This window comes from Myotis nattereri (genome assembly GCF_964212035.1).
Source record: "Myotis nattereri genome assembly, chromosome: 5".
Classification (NCBI taxonomy): Eukaryota; Metazoa; Chordata; class Mammalia; order Chiroptera; family Vespertilionidae; genus Myotis; species Myotis nattereri.
In genome coordinates, this window is record NC_138080.1 from 89,008,301 (window position 1) to 89,029,066 (window position 20,766).

The 20,766-nt window shown below is 47.9% G+C and overlaps 1 protein-coding gene across 1 annotated transcript in view; it reads left to right on the forward strand.

Moving 5' to 3' along the window:
• The window catches only part of AFAP1L1 (actin filament associated protein 1 like 1), a 58,823-nt gene that overhangs the window by 5,215 nt on the left and 32,842 nt on the right, over positions 1-20,766 (forward strand). The window lies entirely within an intron of this gene.

Consider the following 20,766-nt stretch of genomic DNA (forward strand, 5'->3'; position numbering starts at 1 on the left):
CTTAGTCTGTAAAGCAGCAAGAATGACACCCAGCACCAAGAGACTGAGATGTGGTAATATTTGCCCAGCACCTGGCCCATGCTGGGTGCTTACTAATTGTTATATCCCATATGTCCCTCTGGCTCACTTGCTTTTTCTTCTTTGATGGCTCTTGCCCCTCTCTCTCCTCTTATCCCCCAACCACCTCAGCCCACTCTCTACCTAGAAAACCAAGCCCTCTAAGAGGGGACTCTCAATGTCCACCTTCAGCCATGAGTTACTCCTGCATTACCTCCTGCTTGTGGTACATTTCCATTCGGAGGTCCCAACTCAACCTCCCAGTGACCCAATTTTGAACTCATTCTATTCACCACCAAATCAGATGACCCTTCCTGTTTCTCTTTTTCTGCTAACAACACAACCACGTGAGGAGCTACTGAAGGAAATGGAGTTGTTTGTGAATGAGACTAAAATTGAAGGGGGGATCTGGGATCAGTCCTGTAGAGAGGTAATAGAATTCAGAAAGCTATTCAAGAAGTAAAACAGAGGCTTAATTTGGGCTAAATCTAGGAGAAGCAGGCAAATGAAGAGTTATCAATAACAGAACTGGAGTTGTTCACGGACATCATGAAGCAGAGGTTGAATGGCCACAAATCAGAGAAGCCATAGAATGGCTCCTGTGGGACCACAGTAATATATAGGTCAAGAATACCTGTCACTTAATATTCACAGTGTTTCCATAGAGATGGCCCTTTTGCAAATTATAGAGAATAGGATTTCGAGGAGTGTACTTCAACCTAAAGCATTTATCTTTTATTTAAATACTAGAAGCCCGGTGCACGACATTCATGCACTGGGTGTGGAGGTGGGGCGCGGGGTCCCTAGCCCCCCCCCCCCCGAGCCCTTTCTCAGTCCCGGAGCCCTCAGTTGGACACCCTTATTACTGCCACGGAGGCAGGAGAAGCTCCCGCCACCCCACTGCGCTCGCCAGCCCTCAGCCTGGCTTGTGGCTGAGCGGCGCTCCCCCTATGGGAGTGTACTGACCACCATGGGGCAGCTCCTGAGTTGAGCATCTGCGCCTGGTGGTCAGTGCACGTCATAGGGACCAGTCATTCTGCTGTTTGATCAATTTGCATATTACCCTTTTATTATATAGGATACCTTATAACAGAGATTTTAATGGATTTAGGAATTATCTCTGCTTGTGGATGGAATTTGGGAAGAGGGACTGATGCAATTAAAGACAGTTATTTAAAACTATAGATCTGATCATGCTTAAACCCTTCATTAGTTTCCCAATATTCTTAGGAAATAGGTTACAATCCTTGTGGTGGCCCTCAAGGTCCTTTCCTGGCTGTCACAAACTTATTTTGGGCCCCTGTCCATCTCTTACTGTGGGCTCTCCTCACACTGGCCTTTGTACCTTCACCTGGTTAACTCCCATTTATCCTTAGCAATCTGCTCAAACATTACTTCCTCAAGGTAATCTTTCCCAGTCTCCAAAGCTACATCTCCCTTTTAAGGTACTCTTAGAACCCTATTTTTCTCATTGGTTGCCATTTTCACAATCACAATTAATTGTGGGATTGAATTAGCTGTTAATGTGAGCTCTGTGAGAGCAGGGCCCTTCTGACCTGTCCACAGCTCTCTCCAGCACCTAGTTTAGTGCTTGGCACATAGTAGGTACCCAAAAAATGTCTGATGAGATGATGAATAAATGAAACAAGGGGAGAAACAAAATTCACCGAATGGAATTGGATATGGCCCCTTTAAGCTCCAGGATTCTCCGTTTCAATGATTCTCATTTTAGGGACAGAAACATAAACTTAATCATTATTCATCATTTCCTTTGCCTTCATCCTTTCTACAATAAGACTCTGAGTCCTATTGACTTTTATTGAAAAACATCTTGTATGGTGTCTTCTCCTATATACTGTCATCTCCTATAGGAACTTCCTCTTTCTACTCTCGCCTTCTCCAGCCTGCCTTCAGGACTACTACTAATTTGTCTACAGCAGTGGTTCTCAAATCCAGCTGGGCTCAGAGCCTACTGAAAATAAATCCCACAATGGGTCTGACCAATGGAGTGAGATTTGGGAATGTGCACATTTTGCAAAGCTCCTCGGTGAGTCTGATGTCCTTACTGTTCTAATGCACTGCTTGTACCGTGACCCTTGAACCTGCTCAAACACCTACTGCTCACTCCAGCACTGCCTTTCACCCTTTTCTACCACGTGGGACTCTGGGGTCTGGGTCTGCTACCCAAAGTAGCCTTCTGAAATGTCTCACTTTATCTTTAAAAAGCCAAGCGAATTTTCTACTGTAGTTCATAATATAGGGTGTCCCCAAAAGATGAATGCGCACATTTTGAATAATTATAAAGGCAGTGTTTATTAAAATACATTTCATCTTCAAAATTGAGCCATCAGCTGCTAAAGTGTGTATACATTTTTGGGGATACCCTGTATATCTGAATACACTCCCACCCCAGAAATCTTTGTGCAGTGTTCCTCCAGAGATGCACTGTGTTCATCCAGAGGCTTCTGCTTCCCTACTCGCCCTGCCTCTGCCATGGCTTATATGAACTCTAGCCTGAGAAGACAAACCCCCCAACAAATGTCCCAGCACACAGTGCCAGAAATGGATCAGGACATGGAAATAGAAATCCCACATCTTAGTCCTGGCTCATCCATGCACGTCTGCAATGAGAACATACATTTTCATGAAGCTTTTAACTTTTAGAAGCATTTTCACATTTGCCAGTTCTTCCATTTCAGCTAGTGTCAGGGGCGCTGAGCATCATATCATGCTTCGTTCAGAGCCTGGCAGCCTCTGGAGATCACACAAGCTCTCACTCAGCAGTCATTCACTGAGGGGGTGGGGGGTGCTATGGGTAAGAAGGAACCTGGGTGATAAGAGGCATTCACACAGAACTGACCACTAAAACCCTTTCTCTGGGGAACCTTCCAGCCCTGTGCTTCTCTCCTGTGGCTTCTCTCAACTCTGGCAAAAGCCCGGGGGAGTGGACAGCTGAAACATTCTTCCCATTGGACAGGTGTAAAAAACGAGGTTTCAGAAGATGACTCTGCTACCCTCCCTCCCTGAAAGAGACTTCCCTGTGAAAACTCCCCTGCCACGTCCCCGCTTTCACCTCCTCTCCGACTTTGGGTTACCTCCACCATCTTTGTTGTTTTGTTGTTGTTTTTTTACTATATTTTTATTGATTTCAGAGAGGAAGGGAGAGGGAAAGAGAAACAGAAACATCAATGATGAGAGAGAATCATTGATCAACTGTCTCCTGCACACACCCCACCCGGGACCAAGTCCACAACCCTGGCATGTGCCTAGACCAGGAATCGAACCTTAATCTCCTGGTTCATAGGTCGACACTCAACCACTGAGCCACAACAGCTGGGCACTCCACCCTCTTTTAGAAGATTTCACTGCACTAACTGAAATGCCTCCTCCATGTATATATAAGTCCTATGGTCTTAAACTATCTTTTCATGTCATTTCCAGTGTCTAATAAAGAGCAGATGTTTAATAATAATAGCCAATGAGTGTTCACCATGACTCAGGCAGTTTACATGTGTATGTCAAGCCATTTAATCCTCTCAACAAGCATGAAGCTGAGACAGTTTAGCCTTATGTCCATAAAACATGCCATTAATTTTATTGCAGGAGAAATTCCATCCAAAAATGCTGTGTACAGCTATGAGTTCTGAGTGTCTGTACAGTGTGTAGCTTCTATTTTCTAAAATTACAGATAGGGCGTGCATATGAATTATCAATATACTAGAGGCCTGGTGCACAAAATTCATGCATGGTTAGAGTCCCTAGGCCTGGCCAGCAATCATGGCCAATCTGTGGGGTGACTGGCAGGGGGGCCGGGGGGGCCCCCTGCTGGCACCTGCCTTGGCAGGTCTGGCACCACCCACTTGCCAGCCCTGCCCCCTGCCGCTGCCACAGGTCGCCTCTCTCTGCAGGAGGCAACTGGCAGGGCGATCGGGAGGAGGGGGGGAGGCACTGGCCTGCTCGCTGGCCAGCCCTGCCTCCCACCACTGCCACCGCCGGTCACCTCCCTCTGCAGGGTGATGGGCGGGACAATCTGGGGGGGTGGCCGCTGGCACCTGCCTTGGCTGGCCTGGGGCCTTGCAGGTTGGGGGCACCTCCTGCATTGAGCATCTGCCCCCTGATGGTCAGTACACATCATAGCGACTGGTCATACACCCATCATTCTGCCGTTCAGTCGATTTGCATATTAGGCTTTTATTATCCACTAGAGGACCGATGCACAAAATTCATGCAAGAGTGGACCTTCTTTCCCCGGCTGCCAGCACCAGCTTCCCTCTGGCACCCGGGATCCGAGCTTCCCTCGCAGCCCCAGCTTCATCTGGAAGGATGTCTGGAAGGACATCCGGTCTAATTAGCATATTATACTTTTTGCCGGAGGGAAGCCCAGGTCCCGGGTGCCAGAGGGAAGCTGGTGCATGAGAGCAGCAGCTCTCACAGCGGGCAGGGTGGGGCGTGAGCTACGAGCGGCAATGGGCAGGGCGGCCAGCTGAGGCAAGCGGAAGTGAGCTACTCACGCACAATTTTGTGTGCGCTGGGCCTCTAGTATATATATATTCAGTGTCCCCATTTTACAGATGAAGAAGGTTAGAAAGGTTTATTTACCCACCCTGCCTACCTCCAAACCTAAGTCCTTTACCATTGCTTTCTATTGCTTCCCCATGAATGTTGGAGAGTCATTCCCAGGTCAGTTATATGAAGGGCTTGTTAGAGAAACTGCAAGGACTTATCAGGTAAATATTTCAAAGTAAGGGCAGGGAGGCTGCCAAGAAACAGGGGAGAGAAAAGCGATCTGAACAATAGGGCCAGGCAGCTGCCAGTGAGATTTGATTTCTTAGCCTTCACATTACTGCTCTGGCCGTAGGAGTTCTGGTATTTAGAATTCAAGAAGCTCTGAGCCTCCTGGAATTAACAAAGAGGCTGCCTCCAAAGGGCCCAGGCAGGGTTTGTGCTCCATCTAAAATTCCATTCGGGAATCCCAGCCGCACCCAGGTCAAGGCGGAGGTGCAGAGCCAGCCCGGCAGGATTCTCCTCCCTGACACAGTTGTCAGGCTGCGGTGGGGGCAGAATGTGGCAGCATTGCAGTCATTCCAGCTCTGACAGCAGGTCCCGCAGGAGGCGAGCTCGGGCTTTTTATAGCCCTCTAGGAACCAGGGAAAGCTGATCTCCTGAGAGGGAGAGGTGGGCGCGTGCCTTTTCCAGGCATCATTCCCTCAGCTGTGTAGTCCCCAGGGTAGGGGTCACGGCTACGTGAGCAATGCAGGGGCGAGGGAGTGAACCTGCACTCACTGCCCAGGAGACGGGGATCCCAACCTAACCAGTTCCTTGAATCCCTTCCTTGTGCTTCAGTTTCTCCACCTGTCAGGTCGAAGTATTATAGTGCAGGGATCTGCACACCTCAGGCCATGGACCGACTCCAGCCTGCCACCTCTTTTTGTAAATAAAGTTTTATTGGAACACAGCCATGCCCATTCAGTATGCATTGTCTATGGCTACTTTCTCACTACAATGGCAAAGTTGAATAGTTGTAATAGTGGTCATGTTTGGCCTGCACAGCCTAAAATATGTGCTGTCTAGTCCTTTAAGGAAAAGTCTGCCAGTCCCTGGATTAGAATGTGGAGTTGGGCGTGTCTGTGTGGAGCACCGTGGTGAGCAGGATTCTGAGGGTGTGTTCAGACTGAGGAATGAAGCTTTGTCCTTAGACATTACAAAAGTTTGTATTCAAGAGCAGCGTTGGCAGAAGGCCATTTACCAGTGCTTTCTGAACTACTTTCAGCCCCAGAATCCTTTTGCAAACAAAATCTTAAGCAATAGAGCTGCTTTGGGTGAAGCAGAAATGCGAACTCTGAGTACAGCCCACTGCATCCCTCCTGCTCCCAAGGCAGCCCCTAAGGAAGCTACACAGATGCCCTAGCTTCATCAGAACAGCATTTGAAAACCACCTATCTCATCCTAGGCCCCTCATTTTACAACTGGGGAAACGGAGGCCCAATGGGCAGCATGTTGCCTAAGGTCACATGATCAGCTCCCAGTTGGCTTCCCACGGCACCACTAATGTGGTCATAAGGTATCAGTAGAGCACAGACATATCTCTGTTGTGGAGAAAAAAACCTGTCCACTGATTTGCGGGCTCAGAGCTGCCTCTAGTGCAGTGGTTCTCAACCTTCCTAATGCCGCGACCCTTTAATACAGTTCCTCATGTTGTGGTGACCCGCAATTTCATTGTTACAAATTGAACATAATTAAAGCATAGTGATTAATCACAAAAACAATATGTAATTATATATGTGTTTTCCAATGGTCTTAGGCGACCCCTGTGAAAGGGTCGTTCGACCCCCAAAGGGGTCGCAACCCACAGGTCGAGAACCGCTGCTCTAGTGCATGGGTGGCCATGACATGCCCTCACTGACCCAGCAGCCCACAGGGATTCAGGGCTGGGGCTTGACCAGGACACATTGCCGATACCTGCTCATGCTTCACAGTGGTTTGGTCAAGGTTTGGGAGCCTTTTATCTGAGGACCAACAGAGCCAAAAAAATAAAAATTGAATTGGACCATATTTTTTTAATTTCATTGATACCAAGACATGTTTTTTAGAAATCCGAATATCTCTGGCGCTCTCCCCCTCAGGAGCGTGCTGGGGCCTTTCTCTTCCCCCTCTTGTTACCCCCAGGCGCCTCGCCTTTGCCTTCCTCCCTCCTAAGCTTCTTTTGCTTCTGTAACTTGTTTCCAGAGCCTGTGCAGCCCAGCTGACTCACCCCTGCCACCTCTATAATTTTCTAAATAAACTTTCACTTATAATTTGAAAAATCAGAACATAGCTTATAAATGATACATTGATTTGTTCTTCTTTCTGTGTGTTTTTTCCCAAAAAGCTGTTTTTCAATAGATAAAACATCTTAAAACCAGTGGCATCTTAGAATGGAGAAATTATGATAATTTATGCTAAAGCTTTCTTTTGAAGATGGAATCAGATTTATTCATTTGTAGAATAAATATTTATTCTTCCTGCCCATTCTTGTTGAAGGGTTTGCTGAGAGCAGATCCAGCTGATAAGAAACCAAGGGGTTTTTTTTTTTTAGCTCCACTTGAACCAAGAAGAAAACGGATCTAGGAGTGTGCTGGGAAGCCAGAGGCGGGTCACATTTCCTCACCTCTCACCAGCAACCAGGTGCAGCTCTGAGGGGTTACAGAGGAGAAACTCAGGGTCCCTGTACCCTGGGACCTCCTAGTGAGGCAGAGAAAGTAAGACTTGGTCACTGGTGTCTATGGCATGAACTCATACCTGGTCATTGTCCATCAAAGAGAATATATAAAAATACCAGAGGGCTCAAGGGACACTTTCTAGCCAGGAGCCTCAGAAGCACCGGAGAGGTGGCATTGCAGGTGGAGGAATGGCAGACTGGAAGAAAGTCCCGGAAACGTGCTGAGGGTGCAAGCCGGGTCAGCGTACCTACAGCCCGGGGAAGCAGGGACAGGTTAAATGGAAGCTCTGAAGTCCTTCCCAAGAGAGGGGCCTTATCCTCCAGGTCCTTGACTGGGTGTGCCCCAGGCCCTGAGAGCCTGTGGTCGCTTGGTTTGTAACTAATAATAGAGACAGCATAATGTGGGAGCTGAGTGCTGTGGCTCTGGTGTCAGGTTGCCCGGGTTTGAATCAGTTCTCCTTCCACTTAATCCTGAGTCTGAGTTTCTTCAACTAAAAATGGAGATGATAATCTCCTGCCTACCCAGGGAGAGTAACTGGATTCAAGCAAGGAAAGCGCTCAGCACTAGGAAGCATTAAAAAAAAAAAAAAAAGCTGATGCTTAAAATACAGCTTTGTCAATGATCGCCTTTCTTACGGAATTAGAACGGAATCCAAGTTCTCTCGGTAACACTTTCCCTCGGCTTCTGGCTTCTCCTGGACGGCCCATCCAAAGGATGGGATTACAAAGGAGTTGGGGATAAACCACAGGGATCACACGCATGTATGGAACTTTCTTCACCTGTGTCAGAGCGGGAACTGACGTCTGGCCCTGGGGAGTTCTTGCTGAGGTGTGAGCAGGTGGGGGTTATGCTGAGTGTTGCCATTTGGGGAAATAATTGAAGCCAGCAGTGAGCTCACCTCAGAGTAGAAAGGGGGAGCTTGGAAAGAGGCGACCAGTTAGGAGCTTCAGCAAATATTGCAGGTGAGCAGCAGACTATACAAGATTAACTGGCCTTCATGTTTCAGTTAAGAACAGGAGAGAGAAAACTTCCATTTTTAATCGCGTTCACTGTGGAGAATGGTTGGTCTAATGAAGGCATTTGTCTGGGGCTCTTCAAGACTCAAGACATTCATTCCTAGGACCTTCAACCATCATTTTCTTGATCCCCATCCCTAGTCCTGGAGGCAGGATTCACCCCAGGATGGCTGGGCTCCCTAGGAACTGGATTCCTGGCTGCCTGGCCCAGAACCAAATCCAGGGTTAGCAATGAGAGGCTTTGGCAGGTGAGGGGAGGGGAGGGGAGGGAAAGAGGGACTTCTTACCTGGACAGCAGTCAAGGTGGCCATTCTAAATCTAACCTTTAGCCTCCCACCTGGAACATTCAGGCTAACCCTGGGTGATGCTTGAATCCCCTGTGACTGCCAACAACATCAATAGTAACAGCCAAACTTTACAGATGGACTCTTGTGCTCGGCACAATGCCTAACACTCCGTACATTATCTCCCCTTCTGCTCACCTCAGCCTTCTGAGGTCAGTGCTCTCATTATCACAATTCTCATGTTAAAATGAGGTGACATCACCTGCCTGGGGTCACTGGGCTAGGGAGGGCAAGTCCCAGGTTTGATTCTGGGTGTTTTTCACCCAGTCACCCGGTGTTTTAACTACCCACTGTTCTGATTAAACTCTTGGAAGGGACATCTGCTTCTTCTTGGTTCAGATTTCTGCCCTCCAGTGCCCCCGGTGGCCTAGTGCTCCACCCTCCCCCTCCGCCCCCTACACACATGAGCCCTTCTGCTCTTGGAGACAGTTGTCATAGGCAGGATTTACAGCCCCCTCCCTAGTCTGCGATCCTTTCTCTGAATTCTGGGTTGTCAATTAATCCCTCCCCAGTCACCTATTATATACTGTGCAGGGCACTGGGTAGCAGTGGCAGATATTAAATCAGGCATCATCTCTGCCCCCATGGGTTCACAGTTTAATGGAGGAGAACAAGTCATCTGCTCTGAAGGGTGTAACAGGATGACCTCACCTGTCCAGGAAAGCAAGATGGACCACTGGAGCAGTGGTCCCCAATGCCCCACAGGGGGGCAATTTGATTTTTAAGGGGGGCAATTCGAGAATGAGTTATTAACAGTGAATTTTTTGCATTTCTTATGGTTCTAGGGGCCTCATATACAGTATATAAATATATATTGTGACATACTTATGTATTTCAGTCTCTATTACTAGTATATGTTTTGAAACTTTATTTGCTATTTTTTCATATCACTTCATATTATTACTAGAGGCCCGGTGCACAGAAATTTGTGCACACGGGAGGGTCCCTCAGCCCGGCCTGGGCCCCCTCGCAGTCTGGGACCCCTCAGGGGATGTCCACCTACTGGCTTAGGCCCGCTCTCCGGAGGGATCGGGCCTAAGCGGGAAGTCAGACATCCCTCTGGCAGCCCGGGAGCCCTCAGGGGATTTCCACTTGCCAGCGGGGAGCAGACCTAAGCTGCAGTCAGACATCCTTAGCGCTGCTGAGGAGGCTGGAGAGGCTCCCACCACAACCACTGTACTGGCGTCTGCCCCCTGGTGGTCAGTGTGTGTCATAGTGACCAGTCATTCCCAGTTGTTCTGCTGTTAGGGTCAATTTGCATATTACCCTTTTATTATATAGGATTATTAAGATTTTCTTAGCGATTTCTTCCTCAGTACTTCAACTGTCCTTTTGTTCTTTTATTTTTCTCTTTCATAGATGCCATGTTTTTTGGAAGCTTATTTAGACCAAGTTAATGGCCTTTTAGGCTTCCTCCACATGAATAGGAGTTCACTTTTTGAATAATTATGTCACGGGGGTGGGGAGGAGGCATCAGGATTTTAGAGATGCTTAGGTGGGGCATGGCCAAAAAGTGGTTGGGAATCACTGACCTGAGGGAAGTGGTATCTAAACCAACTCCCAAGGATGAGTTGGGAGTAGGAGAAAATTTAAATAACAATAATAATCAACTTGGTATGTATCCGAAACTGCTCTAAGCACTCTATATATTACCTTACTGGGTCCACATGACAACTTTATAAAGTGTGTAGTTATTACTAACCCCATTTTGCAGATGAGGAGACAGAGAGAAGTTAAGTAACTTGCCCAAGCTAGTAGTGGATAGCAGCTGAAAACCATGCAGAGGAAATATTGTGAAAAAGAACAATGGGGTAGGTGGGGTCTCAAATATTGAAAATAGGTAAGAAATCAAAAAGTCATAATTTTTAAAAAGACCCATCGAACATAATGAAGATAAATATATACTATGTTCCCTGAAGTATCTATTGATGATTTTCTGGTTCTTTATAACACTGAGGTTTCTATGGGCTGATCATCAACCTAACTTTTCCTTTCAGAAGAGGGATTCTGTTTATTCTCATCTCCTGAATCCTACACAGGTTCTATTGTTTGACTACAGAGAGGGGAGCAGATAGCACAATATACTATTAACCACAATTTACCAATTTACAAAACTTCACGGTACAGCGTGCTCTCACTTTTCACAGATTTGAGTATCACAGTAGGCCCAAAAGGTAGGCAGGGCAGCTATCATCACCCACTTTAATGTGAAGGAAACTAAGACACAGAGACATGAAGCCATTTGCCCAAGGCCACACAACCAGTAAGTGTGGAGCTGCTGCTGGAGCCTGGGCTTTTGACTGTAGCTCCTGTGTTCTGTCCTCTACACCAAAACAAGGTGTACAGTGGGAGCCAGAAAGATTCAAACCTGGTCCCTATGACCGCCAGAAAGCTCCTTAGCTCACTAGGCTTCAGTTGCTTGTCAGTAAAACTGAGATGAGAAGAGCTCCTATGGATTGCCACAAAGATTAAATGAAGTAGTAGGCACAGAAGATTAGGCACGGAGCATGTTCCCATCATGGAATGTCACACAAAACAGTAAGTAAATGCAATGACAGGCAACAACTGGATAACTCTTTGTATAGTAATAGTAAAGAAAAAGGTCACAAAAGGTTACCTACAACATTATGCCCTTTTAAAAAGGGAAGAACAATTAAAAATGTTTACAGATACGTCTGTTGCAATGACACAATAGACAAGGGAAGGCAGGAATATGAAGAATACAGCATTTAAGATGGCAGCTAGGTTGGTGGGGAACGCAGAAGTGTGGGATCACAGTGGGATGTGAGATACCGTCCAGATCATGGCTTTTGCTTTGAATAGTAGGTTCATGGGTGGTTTACCACATTAGCAAAAATAACTGAGTAAATAAATAACCATATGTAAAAAGGAATAATAATAACAATGTCTCATAAAGCAAGAATTAGGATTAACCCAATTTTTGTCTACGTGAAATCCTATTTATAAAAAGAAATAAAAGGGTCAGAAACGGTGCCCAGTGTTCAATAAATGTCCTCTGTCGTTCTTGGATATCCTTATTATTATGCGCAGTATCTGCATACCCCTGGCCAGCTGTTCTTGATGTCTGCCCCAGGCTACTGGTCAGATGGGTCCTCAAACTCAAACTTCTCAGAAACAGAAAGCCCAGCCCCAGCTAGGCCTCAGGCCAGGTGCCCGTCCTGTGAGCGGACACCATGGGGAGCGGTCATGAGGTGCTCACTCTTGGGTTCAGCAAGCTTTGGGGGTTGGGAATCCCTGTTAGGAGAAGAAGGCCACAGGGATTATAATGCAACCATAGGAAGCTTAGGCGCTAGAGTTAGGTCTACGTTTGAATCTTGGTCCTGTTATCTATGTGGCTTTAGATCTCAGAGCCTCACTTGGTTCCTGTGTAAAACAGGGCAAAAGCAGTATCTACTTCACAAGGTCATTACCAGGATTAAATGAGGTAATCAACACAAAATATTTAGCACAACATCTGGAACATCACTTACGATCTCAAAAGCACTACCTGCTTCATCATTGGGTCTCCCAGGCCACCCCTGGGACTGCTTGTTTCCCAGCTTCGGTGAGGGAGGTGGTGCAGACGCTGAAAGTGGAAACAGCTGCCATGTTGTGTGGGGGGTGAATGTGTGTGTCACAGTTTTCCACTTCCTCCTGGAACCATTTCCTTTGTCAACTAAACAGGGAGGAATCTGCAGACAAAGGAACAATTCTGGGAGAGCCCAGTCCCACAGCCTAAAGTTATTTCCTTAGAGGTCAGTGGCTTGCCCCACCCCCTCCTGTCTAAAAATGCTCCTTGAAGAGGGAGCTAGGATTCCTGGTGCCCAGGCCTGAGAAACCAGGTGCCCGGAGTGAGGGCGCTGCTGGTGGATGACAGGAGCGAGGCAGAGCTAGAAAGGCCACTAAGATGCAGGGCTTTCACTGACCCTGTCACCCTGCACCACCACCTGCTGCCCCACTGACCTGTGACCTCCCTGTCTTCCAGTAGGTGAGAGAACTGTACTACTCTACTATCCCCAATTATAATCCCCACGGTTGACAAACTCTTTCCTAGCCATTCCCAATGCCCCCTGGCACAGACCTACACATGGGGATTCTACACCCCTCATTACAGAAGAGGAAAATGACACTTAGAGGAGCTACTGACTGATCCCAAATTCGACACTAGTAAGTGGCAGGAGTTAGAACCCAAACCAGATCCTTATGCCAAATCCCAAATCTTCCAACTTTTCTTTACCACCTCCCTTCCTTGGGATTTTGTTTCTGTCCCATGGAGTCAAACTTGTACTATTCTCTTCAGCATAAAGGATATTCAGTTTCCTGCCAGGGCTTTAATTAACACACACAAAAGTCTTCCAAGGTGACCTGGCTCCCCCTTGCCCTCCCTCACACCAGCGCTATATTTAACTCCTGGAAAGCAGTCGGCTCTGAGGCATTGGCTTTGCAGCTGGGATTTCTTTGCTACTCTTTTTTCATTCTTCTCCAGCCCCATGAACCAGTGTCTCCCCTGTATACTCTGAGACAACAGGAAGTGTTTGTTTTTGTGATCAACAATGCTAGTCCAACCAGTGTGGTCCCCTCCAATGGCCTTCTCTTGGGCTTAGAGAAGTGCTTGTAAATTCAAAGGAAGGAAGTGGGATGTCCCCGTGGCTCCAGATGGGTAGATCTGCAGCAACCTGGAAGAGACCGTGGGCAGGGGAAGGAGAGATTTCTGCACCCCTGAGGTGAAGGGGCAATTCTACTGGCCTCGCCTGTATGGCTGGGGCTTCTCGGCTGCTTTACCCAGAGCTGGACATAGACAAAAGTAGCCTCCTGAAGGAGCACGGGGGAGGCATCCCTTAGCAGCTCCTCACTATTCTTCCCATTCTGCAATCCTCCGTTCCCACACCTACAAAATGGGCTAGCCCACCTTGCCACAAGAATGAAATTATCGCTCTGGCCAGTGTGGCTCAGTTAGCTTGGTGCAGTCCCGTGCACCAGGAGGTTGCCAGTTTGATTCCTGGTCTAGGGCCCATGCCTGGGTTTCAGGCTCGATCCCCAGTTCAGGGCGTGCAGGAGGCAGCCAATTGATGTTGTGCTCTCACATCGATGTTTCTCTCACTCTCTCTAAAAATCAATAAACTATTTTTTAAAAAGAATAAAATTATGTAAATAATACATGTAACTCTCTTAAAGCAGAATATGACCTACATGATAATTATGGAAGAGTAATGTAAGTAGCTAACATGTATTGAGTACTTAGTATGTGCCAGACACTGTTCTAGGCACATGCTCATGTATTAGGGCCCACTCACACTGATGAGGTGGTATAGTCACAGGTCACCGATGATGTACATGAGGAATGGGGCGGTGTTGTGAGTGTCCCAAAGGTACACAGCTAGGAAATGTGGAAACAGGACTTGAACTCGAGTAGTTTGGGTCGCTCAATATATGTTAGTTTTAACTTCCTAATTTATATGTTAAGATTAAAATCCACCAACTACAAAATGGGCATCACTAAATAATGGGCAGCCATACCCACACGAGGGGTACAGGTTCAACCAAAACAGGGTTTGGGGAGCTTAGCCAGTTGGGCTTCTGGTTCCTTCTGTTACCCAGGGCTCTTGATTCTTCTTTTTTCTGTTTTTGAGCATCTTTTTACTATGCTGAGCCACTGTGAGGACAGGTATGGCTTTCAAATCACATTAACTAGTCATTATACTTTATCAACTCTGAAGAAAAGTTTGCTTCCAGAATTCATTCATTCCACAAATACTTAAGCACTTATCTGTGTCAGGCACTAGCGAAAGCAGGCACTATTCCTGCCCTCAGGGAGTTCGGGCTCATGTAGGGGAAACAAACATTAATCGAAGAAAGACGTAAGTAAATATAGCATTTCACCATGAAAAGTACCACAGTAGAATGATGCTATGATAGCATAAGTGTAGGGGAGCGGTTGTGGTCCGGAGGACATCCCTTAGGAAGTCAGAAATGAATTGAAAGCCGAAGGGGAGCAGTACTGGTTTCAGGAGAAGGGAGTTCTGACAGGCAAAGGAAATAGCATATACAAAAGTCCTGGGTTAGGAGGCTGAGGGGCAGAGCATGAAGGCAGCCTGGAGGGAAGTCTCTTTGGAAGGGCTGCAGGGTTGGCAGGCCCAGGAGAGGTTCCTCTGCCTTTCCTTCCCCCACCAAGCATGGAGGTCACACCTGCTGAGTGTGCTGCTTTCCTTTCCAGGGCGACTCGCCCTCCACTGCTGTCATGGGTCATACCTCATTGATGTGCTAGGTCGTTAACACGCAGCACACAGAGGGTCATCTCTAAAGTCATGTTCAAAAATGTCTTAAGTAGTGCACTAGTTCTTTCTCCGGGGCAGGAGCCTTTATGAGATGGAAATTGGGTTATTTTGCTTTGCTGTTTGGAAATGAGAAAGGAAAATTAAATAAACCAAAAGAAAAATTGTAGGCCTTGCATAAAACCACATTCTGACAACTCTTCCTAGTTTCCAGCTTTAAACCATGCTGCTTGCCTTTCCTCTGATTATGAGAACAAAGAAGGATGAGTTATCTTTGTCCTAAAGATGCTTGCCAAGTCGTGAGGTGGGGAAAGGAGAAATTGTGATTCCTCCTACTGCTTTGCAGTGACTGAAATCCTAACCTGAAAGCTTTTCCAAGCATTTCTGTAAATTCCAGGCTAAAAGGTGACCAGGGTGGCATCTGAAGTCAGAGTGCCCTCTGAGCCTACCTAGTAGGAAGCAAAACAAAGGTTGTTATTCTGTAGTTTGCTGACCTTTAATTTATTCACTTCTCTCTTGTCATGCAAATTACACTCATTACCTTTGGGTTCTCTAAATGAATCCGCCTTCCCTGCACTGGATCTGCACTGGCAGTGAGGAGCCTCTGGCTTGAGGGTTTCACTCTCAGGCCGCATCAGGGGTGTGGGCTGGGGATGCGGTCCTGGCAGCCAGGAAGAGTGCTTTCCTGCCTGTGGCTTAATTTCTGCTCTATACCTTTTGATTTCAGTTACGTAGGGAGGGTGAAGAAGCAAAGAGAAAAATGGTGTTAGCCTTGGTTGGGTATTCACCAGGAACAATAAGCACTTTGTGGCCTAATCTTAGATGTATTTTTAAATACGTTTCTAATTTTATTTGGCGAATTTTTTTGCATCCCAGAGAACAATTATCGCCCATCTTGGGTTTCTGTGCTGGCCTGTCCCACATCGTGAAAGACTGAAGACTTATAAACAATGATTAAACCATTTCTTCCGGTGTTTTTTCCTCATTGGGATTCACTGTATCTCCCCAAGGCTCAACTAAACCAAACAAGATCAATGAAATTTATTCGTGGCTCTAAATAAACTTCAGACATAAAAGACAGCCCTGTCCTTGATGCCCCCGCCTGCACTCAGAAAGCAGAAGTGATCTGTGCCAGGAGCGACGACGGGAGGCGTGGATTAGGGGTTGGTGAAGGAGATCTTTCCTGGCGGGACGGCAGGAGCGGATTTCTGGGTTGCGTTACTGTCCCTCCAACTGGAAGATGCAGTCCCCTCACCTGACACGGAGGGGTCCTCAGACAGTGAGCACTGAGGGGAGTGGATCCACTGCCATAGGCACCCCAAGCTCAGTGTCGGGCCCAGGGCTGGCAGAGTCCCCCGATGTCCTCTTGCCCCAGCTCCCCCCTCCCCGTGCCTACCACTGCACCTGAGGCTGCCGGAGCCACATATGGATGAACAGGGCACCTGCTGGGAGCCCTGAACGCCACAAGCATGGCTTCATCCGGTCCCCCACGATGGCCGTGGGAAGCAGCTACTGTTACTGCCCACTGTTCTGGGAAGCGGCAGAGCTGGGAAGGGGCCCAGGGGTGCCCAGCGTTGCTCCTCTATGACTCTTCTAAGCTTCAAGCTTGGTGCGGAGGTAACACCAGGTACTTTCATTTTCAACTGGTTGTGTGACCATAACTAAGTCAAATAACCGCCTCGACCCTCCCTTTCCACCTCGTTAAACTAAGAGTTAGAACCGTGTTCACTGAATAAATGCTCCCTGGGCATCTACTATGGTTGAGGCACAGTCCCCGTCCTCGTGGAACTCGTCACAGCAGCTGCAGCGGACCTGTCGCTGAGTACTCTCTGATCAACACTGTGGGGTCTGCGTCGTTGTGGGGAGTTTAAGAACAGCAGCAGCAACAGTACCACGGCCCTCGCGGAGCGAGTGCTGGCTCAGGCACAGCACCATCCTGGGTGCTTGCAAGCACGACCTGGCCTAGTTCTCCCCGCCTAGGCGGTCGGGGTCCTATTATTCTCGTCTTACAGATGAGAAAAGCTGGGCTCGGAGATCTCTAACATGCCCGTTCTGTACAGCTTGGAAATGGCAGCACAGGAATTCCGACTTGCACAGGTCTGACCCTAGAGCCCACTCACTGTGCTCTTCTAAGCGAGGCTCCACGCCCAGCTAGTTATCCTTTTCTGTAGGGGCTCTTCTTCCCACCTGACTCTCCGTCATTTCAGGAGGGGGTGTCTACTGATACGTGTTTAAGTTGTGAGAGAGTCCTTCCCTCGTTCCCTGTGGTCCCAGACATTCCCCGTAGTATGTGTTTTGTGGTGGAGTCGTTTTCAGAGATTGAACCTTGGGCTGCCTGCATCAGAATCACCTGGGGTGCTCATTCAAGTGCAGATTCCCGGGTCCCCGTACAGGGTCTACTGAATCCAACTCTCCTGAGAGGAGGTCTGGGAATCTGCATTTCCAACTAACCTTCTGGGAGAGTCTTAGTCTTGCTACAATGTGAGCCCTGGGTGTGGATGAGCCCTGGCAGCACCGTCTGTCATATGCATGATATGATTTTTCTCCAAATTCAGTTCCCTATGGTTTAAATCCCTGCGGCTTGAATTATCTGGCCTTAAAGACAAAGCTGCCCTCAGAGGCACCTCTGTGTTTGCTGCACCTGACAGCCAGCTTGCCGGGGAGTTCTGTGTTGTCCCTGAAAACCCGAGTCCTGGCTGAGAGCTTTCCTGCACGAAGATAAGGTTCTCTCTGGGATGAGATCCCACTGTTAAGTCAGGTGTGTGCTTTGCGTGACTTGTTTTTCGTCTGGGAGATATTCATAGTCAGGGCTCTGAAGTTCAAAGGGCCAGTGGGGAGAGGCTCACTGCGCAGGAATTCCAGACCCACAGTCAGGGGCTCTCACCCACCCACTGAGGGGACCCCCAGGTCAGGGGCCCCAGTGAAGTCATAGCCCAGAGCCCTCAGCGGGAGGGCTTTGAGGGGCTGCCCGCCTGCTCCCCACCCCAGCCTGGCCTCTGCTGCTCCGAGCCAAAGTCTGCTGATGGCGGATTCAGGAGTGGGGGGGCAGGCTTTGAAGTCGGACAGACCTGGGCTTAAGGCCCGGCCTTACTGTTTACTGGCTGGATGATCTCATTCCTCCAAGCCCCTGTTTCCTGCCTTGTAGGGTACAGACGGCAATAAGCATACCTCTTGCGTGGTTTATGAGGATTAAATGAGATGACGCAGGCTAACTCCCAGCACACGATAACGGCTCAGTTCTAGGGAAGGGTTCTTACCCGCTCCCTGCCTGCAAGCGGAAGCCCCCACCCCCACCCCCACCCTCATGCTCCCTGGCAGCTGCGCTTTAGAAATGCTACACGATGCTCCCTCTGCCACCTGCTGCCTGCCAGCGCCTGCCAGGCTGCAGGACCAGCCCTGGGAGCTCCTCACGCCCCCTCTGCTTCGCCCAGGTTCACTCAGTCCCCTCTGTCTCCTCCGCATTATTTGGACTTTTACGGTCACATCTCAGTTAAACGAAGAACACTTAGAAGTCAAGGTTCCATGTTAGGAACCCCATCAAGGACCGGGAGAAAAACAAACAAAAGTGTTACAAAGCCTGAATACTGTAGCTCATGTTTTTAAATGCAGAGAACTCACTCACAACCTAGTTGGCATTGCTTTAGAAACAGTCACGACACACCTTAAGTGAGAGGCAGGAGACCTGGGGCAGCAGGAATGCTGCCACACATAGGCACTTGCTGAGAGCAGCAAGAAGAAACCCTTGAAAACTCACAGCCAAGAGAAAGAGAGGATGGGAAAAAAGGGAGGGAAGGGGGAGAGAAAAGAAGGGACAGAGGGGACAACTAACTGGTTGGAATATTATCATCAATTAAAAGGAATAAAATGCCAACTCACTTAGACGAACTTTGGAAACTTTATGCTACCTGAAAGAAACCAGTGGCAGAAGGCCACATAGTGTGTGTTTGTTTTCCTTTAACTGATACGCAACGGTCAGAATAGACAAGTCCACAAGGACAATAAATAGATTAATGACTCTCAGGGCTGAGGATGTTGGGAGTAATGAAATTATTCTAAAATTGATTGTGGTGATGGTCTCACAACTCTGCGAATATAATGAGAACCAATGAATACATTCTTTTTAAAAAAAAATGGTCCAAAAAGTTTGATGTCATTCATTGAAGGATAGTAATTCTCTAGAAGGTGTGGTGGGGGCGCATCTAGGAGGTCCCCAAGATGTTTTCGGAGGTCAAAACTATTATTAAGGTCAAAACTATTATTATGCAGGACTAAGGCCTTACATGGCCTTTTCACTCCCATTGCCTCGTGGGTGTGCAGTGGAGTTTTTCCAGAGGTCCCATGACATGTGATGACATGGTAGCTCTGAAGGCTAATGGCATGTGTGCCTCTGTATTCTTGTGTTTTAAATTTCTCTCGGTCTTCTTTTCTTTTATTTTTTTTAATATATTTTATTGGTTTTTTACAGAGAGGAAGGGAGAGAGATAGAGAGCTAGAAACATCGATGAGAGAGAAACATCGATCAGCTGCCTCCTGCACATCTCCTACTGGGGATATGCCCGCAACCCAGGTACATGCCCTTGACCGGAATCGAACCTGGGACCCTTCAGTCCACAGGCCGATGCTCTATCCACTGAGCCAAACCGGTTTCGGCTCGGTCTTAATTCTTAATACAGCCAATGTTGACAGATATAACGCACATAAAACAAAAGCTCATTGGGGTACTTGATAATTTTTTAAAGTGTAAAGGAATCCTGAGGCCAAAACATTTCAAATCCACGTGTTGAGAGAGAAACTGCTACTGCACCCCATAGTCGTAGCATTCCTGCCTGACAGCGGGACAGTGTCGTGGGTTTTCAACTACGAACCCTGCCTGCAGGCCACAGAAAGCTCCCATGGTGCCCCAGAGGGCCTCCCCTGTGGCTTTCAGCATGGCCTCCCTTGTGAGCATTTACTATGTATGGGCACAGCATCTTTCATGCCTGACATACCTCATCTTCACAGGGACCCTAAGAGGCAGGAGTTGTTATTACCCCCTTTACAGAGGAGGAAACTGAGTCATAGGCTAAGTAACTTGTCAAAGGTCCCACAGCTAATGGATGATGGAGCCTGACCTTGAACCCAGGCAGTCTGGCTCCAGGGTCAGCTCTCTTAAGCAGGATGTTCTACTAGCCCCTCTTAGCCATCCAGACCCTGTAGCTACAGGTCAGTCTCACCACTTCCCCAGGAGGGCCCAGGCTGGGGAGAAGCGCATGGAGTTGAAAGTCAAGAGACTAGAGTTGAAGACCTGGCTCTTCCGCTTGCGTCTGTGTAGTTCAAGCAAGTTATTTATCTTCCCTGAGCCTTGGTTTCTTCGTCTAAAACGTTAGGGTGATCATGGGACCTATCCCCAAACTTGTTGGTGGGATTGTATAAAATACTGCAAAGCAATATGGTGCGGTGGGGAACCAGGTCCAGCCAAGGCCGGGCTGTGTGACTGGAGAAGTTATTTAACCACTCTGAGCCTTAGTTCATCCTCCATGTAATGGAGATAATAAAACACTTGATAGGAGATTTAAACAAGACTGCGAGTCCGAAAGGGCTTAGGCAGCTCAGTACAGGTTAGCTGTTGTTATGCACAAGGGATTGGCCAGTTGCAAAGCAGGACAATACTAGTACTGTAATGAGGCTGGTCCTTAGCTCTAAGGCAAACCAAGTTCCTGTTACTATTCGGGACAGGGAGACATCAATGACATCATGGTCTTGGCACGCTCCAGCTTTGAAAGGAGTCTGTGCCCTAGGATTTTGCAACTCCATGTGGTCTCAACCAGCAGCAGCAGCAGCTGGGAGCGTGTCAACAATGCAGACTCTCAGGTCCCAACCAGGCCTCCCGAGTCAGAAT